This window comes from Arvicola amphibius, chromosome 6 (assembly GCF_903992535.2).
Source record: "Arvicola amphibius chromosome 6, mArvAmp1.2, whole genome shotgun sequence".
Classification (NCBI taxonomy): Eukaryota; Metazoa; Chordata; class Mammalia; order Rodentia; family Cricetidae; genus Arvicola; species Arvicola amphibius.
The window spans coordinates 25,722,395-25,731,157 of NC_052052.2; positions in this window are offsets into that span (position 1 = coordinate 25,722,395).

The window sequence follows — 8,763 nt, forward strand, 5'->3', positions numbered from 1 at the left end:
CCAGACAATAATTCGGCCCCCACAATGCTGCATGTATTTAATTATGTAAACGTGTGTTGCATCTGTTTTACTTTGCCTGCCTAAGGCACCTAGCTGAATGGCCAATAGCTAGGCAGGAGAAAGAATAAGCATGGCTGGTGGGCAGAGAGCATTAATAGGAGGAGAAATCTAAGAATGAGAGAGAGAAGGAGAGAACAAGAAGACACCTGGGCCAAAAGCCACGCAGCCACCAACCAGACGGAAGCAGCGAAAGTAAGACATACAGAAGGGAAGAAAGTAAAAGCCCTGAGGCAAACGGTAGATAAAGGGGAACTGGTTCAGTTAAAAGAGCAGCCAGAAAGGAGCCTAAGCTAGGCAAAGCATGCAGAACTAGTAAGTCTCCGTGTCATGATTGCGGAGCTGGGTAGCAGCCCAAAAGAAAAGGCCCGGTACAACACCCAGATCCTATGCTCCAGCTGACAATCCTAACTTAGGAGCCCAGTTGAGCCAGGTGGTGGTGGCGCACACCTTTAATCCCAGCACTCAGGAGGCAGAGTCTTAGATCTCTAAGTTTGAGGTGAGCCTGGTCTACAGAGAGGGCCAGCCAGGACTACGCAGAGAAAAACAAAACAAAACAAAAAGATCCTAGGTGAATGTGAGTGAGAAGTGTGAGTTCAGAAACCTCTGAGCTGGCTGTGCCCTCAGCTACTGTCTGATCACAGCCACAGGAGAGTCCCCATGTGAGATCACTTAGCTAAGGCCCAAGAACAGAACTGTAAAAGTCAATGATTACGTAACTCTGAAATTTTTAAGTCATTAAATTTTAGGACAATTCATCACAAAATAGATAACTAGAACAGACACACAGAAGGCAAAACTGGGAAGCAGGAGAAAACAGAGTAACAAACCTACTTCTTACCACAAAGTGTTGACATGAACCACAGACCCTTCGATCCTAAACACAAGATAGGCCAGCTGCACACAGGCCACGCCTGGCCAATGGCCTTCCGCCCTGTGAAGGCAGACTTAGGGGAGTTAAGTAAGAACCAGGAAATGTTACTCCAAAAGGGTCACAGAGAAGGGTCCCACGTGACCATGCTGGAGGGATGTGAACAGAACCGGTCGAGACCGTGTCAAAGCGGTACAGACCAGATCAAACCGGTTTAGACCGGTACAAACCGGTTCAGACCAAATCAGACTGGTTCAGACCGGCTCAAACCGGTTGAGACCAGTTCAAACCGGATGAGACCAGTTCAAACCGGATCAAACCGGATTAGACCGGCCGAAACCGGATCAGACCAGCTCAAACCGGTTCAGACCGGATCAATCCGGTATAGACCGGTTCAAACCGGTTCAAACCAGATCAGACCGGCTCGAACCGGCCAAAACCAGTTCAAACCGGCTCAATCCAGTATAGACCGGTTCAAACCAGATCAGACCGGTTCAAACCAGTCAGAACCAGCTTAAACCGGATCAATCCAGTATAGACCGGTTAAGACTGGATCAATCCGGTATAGACCGTTTCAAACCAGATCAGACCGGGTCAAACCGGTTCAGACTGGTTCGAGCCGGATCAAACCGGTTTCAACCGGATTAAACCGGATCAAACCGGTTCAAACCGGTTCAAACCGGATTCGAGCCGGTTCAAACCGGATCAATCCGGCATAGACCGGTTCAGACCGGATCAGTCCAGTATAAACCGTTTCAAACCGGATTAAGCTGGCTCAAACCAGATCAGACCGGTTCAAACCAGTCAGAACCAGTTTAAACCGGATCAATCCAGTACAGACCGGCTCAAACTGGTTCAGACCGGCTCAAACCGGATTAAACCGGTTCAAACCGGATCAGACTGGTTCAAACCGGTCAGAACCAGTTTAAACCGGATCAATCCAGTATAGACCGGTTCAAACCGGTTCAGACCAGATAAATCTGGTTTAAACCGGATCAAACCGGTTTAAACCAGATCAAACCAGATTAAACTGGTTCAGACCAGCTCAAACCGGATTAAACTGGTTCAGACTGGTTCGAGCCGGATCAAACCGGTTTTAACTGGATTAAACCGGATCAAACCGGTTCAAACCGGATCAGACTGGTTTGAGCCGGATCAAACCGGTTTTAACTGGATTAAACCGGATCAGACTGGTTCGAGCCGGATCAAACCGGTTTAAACCGGATTAAACCGGTTCAAACCGGATTCGAGCCGGTTCAAACCTGATCGATCCGGTATAGACCGGTTCAGACCGGATCAATCCGATATGGACCAGTTCAAGCCGGTTCAGACAGGATTAAACTAGTTCAAACCGGTCAGAACCAGTTTAAACCAGATCAATCCAGTATAGACCGGTTCAAACCAGTTCGGACCGGATCAATCCGGTTTGAACCGGATCAAACCGGATTAAACTGGTTCAGACCGGCTCAAACCGGTTCAGACCGGATCAATCCGATTTAAACCGGATCAAACCGGATTAAACCGGTTCAGACCAGCTCAAACCAGATTAAACTGGTTCAAACCGGATCAGACCGGCTCAAACCGGTCAGAACCAGTTTAAACCGGATCAATCCAGTATAGACTGGTTCAAACCGGTTCAGACCGGATCAATCCGGTTTAAACCGGATCAAACCAGTTTAAACCAGATCAAACCGGATTAAACCGGTTCAGACTGGTTCGAGCCGGATCAAACCGGTTTTAACTGGATTAAACCGGATCAAACCGGTTCAAACCAGCTCAAACCGGATTAAACCGGTTCAAACCGGATCAGACTGGTTTGAGAGGGATCAAACCGGTTTTAACTGGATTAAACCGGATCAAACCGGTTCAAACCGGCTCAAACCGGTTCGAACCGGCTCAAACCGGATTGAACCGGTTCAAACCGGTCAGAACCAGTTCAAACCGGATCAATCCAGTATAGACTGGTTCAAACCGGTTCAGACCGGATCAATCCGGTTTAAACCGGATTAAACCGGATCAAACCGGATTAAACCGGTTCAAACCGGATCGGACCGGTTCGAGCCGGATCAAACCGGTTTTAGCTGGATTAAACCGGATCAAACCGGTTCAAACCGGCTCAAACCGGATTGAACCGGTTCAAACCGTATCAGACTGGTTCGAGCCGGATCAAACCGGTTTTAGCTGGATTAAACCGGATTAAACCGGTTCAAACCGGTTTTAACCGGATTAAACCGGTTCAAACCGGATTCGAGCCGGTTCAAACCTGATCGATCCGGTATAGACCGGTTCAGACCGGATCAATCTGGTATGGACCGGTTCAAACCGGTTCAGACCAGATCAATCCGGTTTAAACCGGATTAAACTGGTTCAAACCGGTTCAGACCGGTTCTGACCAGTTCGAACCGGATCAAACTGGCTCAGACTGGTCCAGGCCGGATCAATCTGGTTTCAACCGGATTAAACCGGATCAAACCGGTTCAAACCGGATCAATCCGGCATAGACCGGTTCAAACTGGTTCAGACCGGGTTAAACCGGTTCAAACCAGATCAGACCGGTTCAAACCGGTCAGAACCAGTTTAAACCGGATCAATCCAGTATAGACTGGTTCAAACCGGTTCAGACCGGATCAATCCGGTTTAAACCGGATCAAACCAGTTTAAACCAGATCAAACCGGATTAAACCGGTTCAGACTGGTTCGAGCCGGATCAAACCGGTTTTAACTGGATTAAACCGGATCAAACCGGTTCAAACCAGCTCAAACCGGATTAAACCGGTTCAAACCGGATCAGACTGGTTTGAGAGGGATCAAACCGGTTTTAACTGGATTAAACCAGATCAGACTGGTTCAAACCGGTTCAAACCGGATTAAACCGGCTCAAACCGGTCAGAACCAGTTCAAACCGGACCAATCCAGTATAGACCGGTTCAAACCGGTTCAGACCGGATCAATCCGGTTTAAACCGGATCAAACCGGATCAAACCAGATTAAACCGGTTCAGACCGGCTCAAGCCGGATTAAACTGGTTCAAACCGGATCAGACCGGCTCAAACTGGTCAGAACCAGTTTCAACCGGATCAATCCAGTATAGACCGGTTCAAACCGGATCAGACCGGTTCAAACCGGTCAGAACCAGTTCAAACCGGATCAATCCAGTATAGACTGGTTCAAACCGGTTCAGACCGGATCAATCCGGTTTAAACCGGATTAAACCGGATCAAACCGGATTAAACCGGTTCAAACCATATCAGACTGGTTCGAGCTGGATCAAACCGGTTTTAGCTGGATTAAACCGGATTAAACCGGTTCAAACCGGATTCGAGCCGGTTCAAACCTGATCGATCCGGTATAGACCGGTTCAGACCGGGTCAATCTGGTATGGACCGGTTCAAACCGGTTCAGACCAGATCAATCCGGTTTAAACCGGATTAAACTGGTTCAAACCGGTTCAGACCGGTTCTGACCAGTTCGAACCGGATCAAACTGGTTCAGACTGGTCCAGGCCGGATCAATCTGGTTTCAACCGGATTAAACTGGATCAAACCGGTTCAAACCGGATCAATCCGGCATAGACCGGTTCAAACTGGTTCAGACCGGGTTAAACCGGTTCAAACCAGATCAGACCGGTTCAAACCGGTCAGAACCAGTTTAAACCGGATCGATCCAGTGTAGACCGGTTCAAACCAATTCAGACCGGTTCAGACCGGATCAGACTGATTCAAACCAGTTCAGACTGATTCAAACCAGTTCATACCGGATCAATCCGGTTTGGACCGGTTCAAACCAGATCAAGCCGGTTTAAACCGGATCAATGCGGTTTAGACTGGCTCAAACCGGCTGAGACCAGTTATAGCCGGATAAAACCGGTTTAGACCGGCTCAAACCGGTTCAAACCGGATTAAACCAGTTCGGACCGGCTCGAACCAGTTTGAGCCGGTTCAAGCCAGATCAGACTGGTTCAAACTGGATCAATCAGGTATAGGCAGGCTCAAACCAGTTCAGACCGGATCAATCCGGTTTAAACTGGATTAAACCGGTTCAGACCGGCTCAAACCGGTTCAGACCGGATCAATCCGGCTTAAATCGGATCAAACCAACACAGGGCGGGCCTTCAAGAGTCTTATTCAGAGAGTACTGAGAAAATGGAGTATGCCAGGGTGGCTGAAGCTTGGAGGCAAAACAGAGGTAGGACATTTGGTTGAAAACTCAGCCTAGTTGTGCAATGTCTTGCCCACATTCCAGGAGCACAGGCTCCATCCTGTGACAGCAGGTTGGTAACTGGGGAAGGCCCCCAGGGACTCCATTTCAGAACATTCTAGTCGTGGAGGACAGACGACTTTCATTTTGCTTTCTTTTTCTTTTCTTGTTATTGCCTGCCAACTTTGACAAATCAAGTCATTTCCACCTTTTTGGACTAAATAAGGCTAAGGTGCCTTTAGAATAGCTGGAGTTATCTGTGACTTTGGCATGAGCTTCCAAACACAGGCACAGCTCAGGGGGACCCTTGACTTAACGGGAACCCTAAAGGCAGATTAGAAGATTACTCCCCAGAACTAGCTCTTCCTGGGAAAGGAAGGCCCAGGAGCCCGTGACCTAGTTCTGTTCATCTCTGCTCCAGCACCTCTTAAAGGTAAAGGGCCACTCTAGAGTCTCACGGAGGCACAGTGTGACCAGCTTACGTAAAAGGGTAGGGTAGGCAATGAGGATGAGGTACTTCCAACCAGAAGTTTTAAGGTTTTGTTTTGTTTAGGAGAGGAGAGAAAAAAACAAACAAGGTTTTCAGTGTTGGGAATTAAACTCAGGGCCTCCCTCAGGGCTGGAGAGATGGCTCAGATGTTAAAGGCTAGGCTCCAAATCAGAAATCAACTCAGGGCCTCTCACGTGCTAGGCAGAAACTCTGCCACTGAGCTCTGATCTCACCCCTGGCCCTGTAGGCTTCCTGAGTTCTGAGATTACTGTAGACACGACCCACTAAAGTGCCTGGGAACCACTTTAATTTTCTTTGAACAAAAATTTCCTGGCTCTCACTATACAGCCCTGGTTGTCCCCGAACTCACTATGTAGACCAGGCTGATCACAGAGATCACTTGCTGGATTAAAGGCAAGTACATCACACAGGGCTTCCCTGAACAAAATCTTTTGGACATGACCAGTTTGAGATCTCTCTTGACGTCTCCACCCTAAACAGCTCCTAAGAGGTGCTGGAGACTTTCATTTTTGTATTTTGTGGGTGGGTTTGTTTTCATTAGTTGTGCTGAGGATTGAACTGGGGACATCTTATAGACTAACCGTCTGAGCTACACTTCCATACTAAGGGAAGGTGTTTATTCATTCATTCATTCATTCTTGTGGGGAGGGGATTGCAGACGTGTGTGTGTGTGTGTGTGTGTGTGTGTCTGTGTCTCTCTGTGTGTGTGTGTACAACTTGCAGGAGGAGACTGCTCTCCCCTTCTACTATGGATTCCAGAGATCAAACTTAGGGCTTCAGTCTTGTAAGCATTTTTTGTTTGTGGTTTTGTGTGTGTGTGTCTTTTCTTTTCTTTTCTTTTCTTTTCTTTTCTTCTCCCCCCCCCCCCCCAGGGTTTCTCTGTGTAGCCCTGGAACTCACTCTATAGACCAGGCTGGCCTCAAATTCAGAGGTTTGCCTATCTCTGCAGGGACTAAAGGTGCAGGGCACCACGACTTCAACCGAAGAAGATTTTAAAGCTGAGTGAGGCACAGTTTCCAACCGCTGAACCAGATGAACCCAGAAAATGAATCTTCCTCCTTACCCCTACACCTCAAGAGAAAAAGAACGCGGTTGCTTGAAACCATGTAGACTCTCTCTGCAATACGCTCAAGCAGTGAATCGCTTCTCCCAACCCCTTGCTAGAGACCAGGGAAGCCAAACACACAGGCTGAGGTTGTGGGATATCCCAGAGCCCCCTGCACGAGTGACCAGATGAGAAAAGCGGAACCGAAGGAGGAATGAGGGAAGGGGCCGCCTGCTCATTCTTCCTACGTGCGCCCTTCCTAGCAGCTGCGTCTGTGGGCTCCATAATCCCCTCGCCCTCACCTCCACCCCATCCTCTGGCCGCCTACCTCTCCTCCACCCACCCCATTCATCAGTAGGAGGGCACCATATTAATGCAGCATTTCAGGGCCTGACAGATCCTTTCTGGGTGCCCCCCACATGTAACCACTTAACCCCTAGCACAAAAGGCCATGCTGAATGGGCTTGGAGTCAGCGGCTCGTGCGGAGGGGTGGGTCTCAATAGGATTTGGGGAACTGGGTGTATGAAGCGCTCTGCTCCAGCAGCCCTCAATGGAGGAGCGGGAGTCGGGCATGTGCCGAGGGGAGGAGCCCGGCAGCTGCATCCCGCCCCCGAACAATGATTTATTCATTCTCTTGGCACGCTCAGAGAAAACAGGCTCTAGGGACCATGGCCCCACAAATCGCCCTGAGCCTCAGATAATTCCCACCACCATCGCTGAAGTTTAGAGACCCCTCAACCCCACCCCCACCCCCTTAATTTATTGCCTACAGCTTGAGGTTCCTCTTCCCTGTGAAGCCCCGGGTGGGACTTGGGGGGTGGTTCAGGCAGGCATCGTCCTTCGAAGGAGCTGCACCCAGTCTCAGTTTCTCCATGGTCCTCCTCGTGCCAGTCTCACAGCCTGTAGAGACCCTGTAAGCACCCCCTCTCCTCCCCACACACAAAGTAAAGAAATAAAACAGCAAGGCACATAGGGTGGCTTGTTTTAGAAATGTCTGCACAGGGTAGGGCACAGGAAGAAACCCGACGTTGAGTGGGCTAGCCATGAAATAAACACCTAACAGGTAATAGGAAAGCCATAAAGGTTGCTGGATGAAGGACAGGCTGCTAGCAAAAGGTATTGTTCTTGCTGTCCCTACTCTTCTGCCCAGCCACGTTCTGTAGAGGAATCTCTGGAAACTTTGGGACTTGGGATCTAGGTAGGCATGGTGATACATAGCCAGTAATCCTAGTATTTGGGAAACTGAGGCAGGAGGATCATAAATTTGAGGACAGCGTAGGCTCCAGATAAAGAACCTACTTACCAAACAAACAAACAAAAGGTCAGGCAAGTAGTTTCTTTCTTGAAAAAAAAAAAATTGTATATGAGCATTTTGACTGCATGTATACATACACTCTCCTATGGGCATGCCTGATGTCCAGCCACATCGTTGAAACCCTATCTCAAAAAAAACCAAAAGTGCCGTTGGGGTGGAGGTCAGAAGAGTTAGATCCTCCAGAAGTGAAGTTATAGATAGTTGTGAGCTGCCATGCAGGTGCTGAGAATGGAACCTGGGTCCTCGGTGCTCTTAACCACTGAGCCACCGAGCCACCTCTCCAGCCCCAAGGCTAGTAGCTTCAAGAACACAATTGTGACAAGTGAACTTGCCCTCTCACCTTCATAGCTCATGTCACCGGAGCCAGACTTAAAAAAAAAATCATAAATAAAACTAAAAAATCAATAATGGTAGCAGAACCAGAGTGTCAGATTGAAGTGGCCATCCTCAGACTGGCCCCTGGGCCTCCTAGCTCCAAGCTTGTAATTACCTTGTCACACAGAAAACAAATCTATTGCCGGCCTTGCCAGGGAGAGTTGGGAAATCCCAGGCAAGGAGGTTGCCCAATGTCTGGTTGGGAAGGGGAGGGAGCAGAAGGAAGACTGATTGAGCTTCAGTGCTGGAGGTAAGAGAGCTGGAAACTGACAAGTTGAAGTCTAGAGAGCTCAGAAAGTTTTCTTCCTTTAGAAGAAGGGCCGACACTCCAGGAGAGTTGAGGGATTAGGGCTCAAACCCCCTCCTGGACGCCTCAAGAGGGATGATTGCT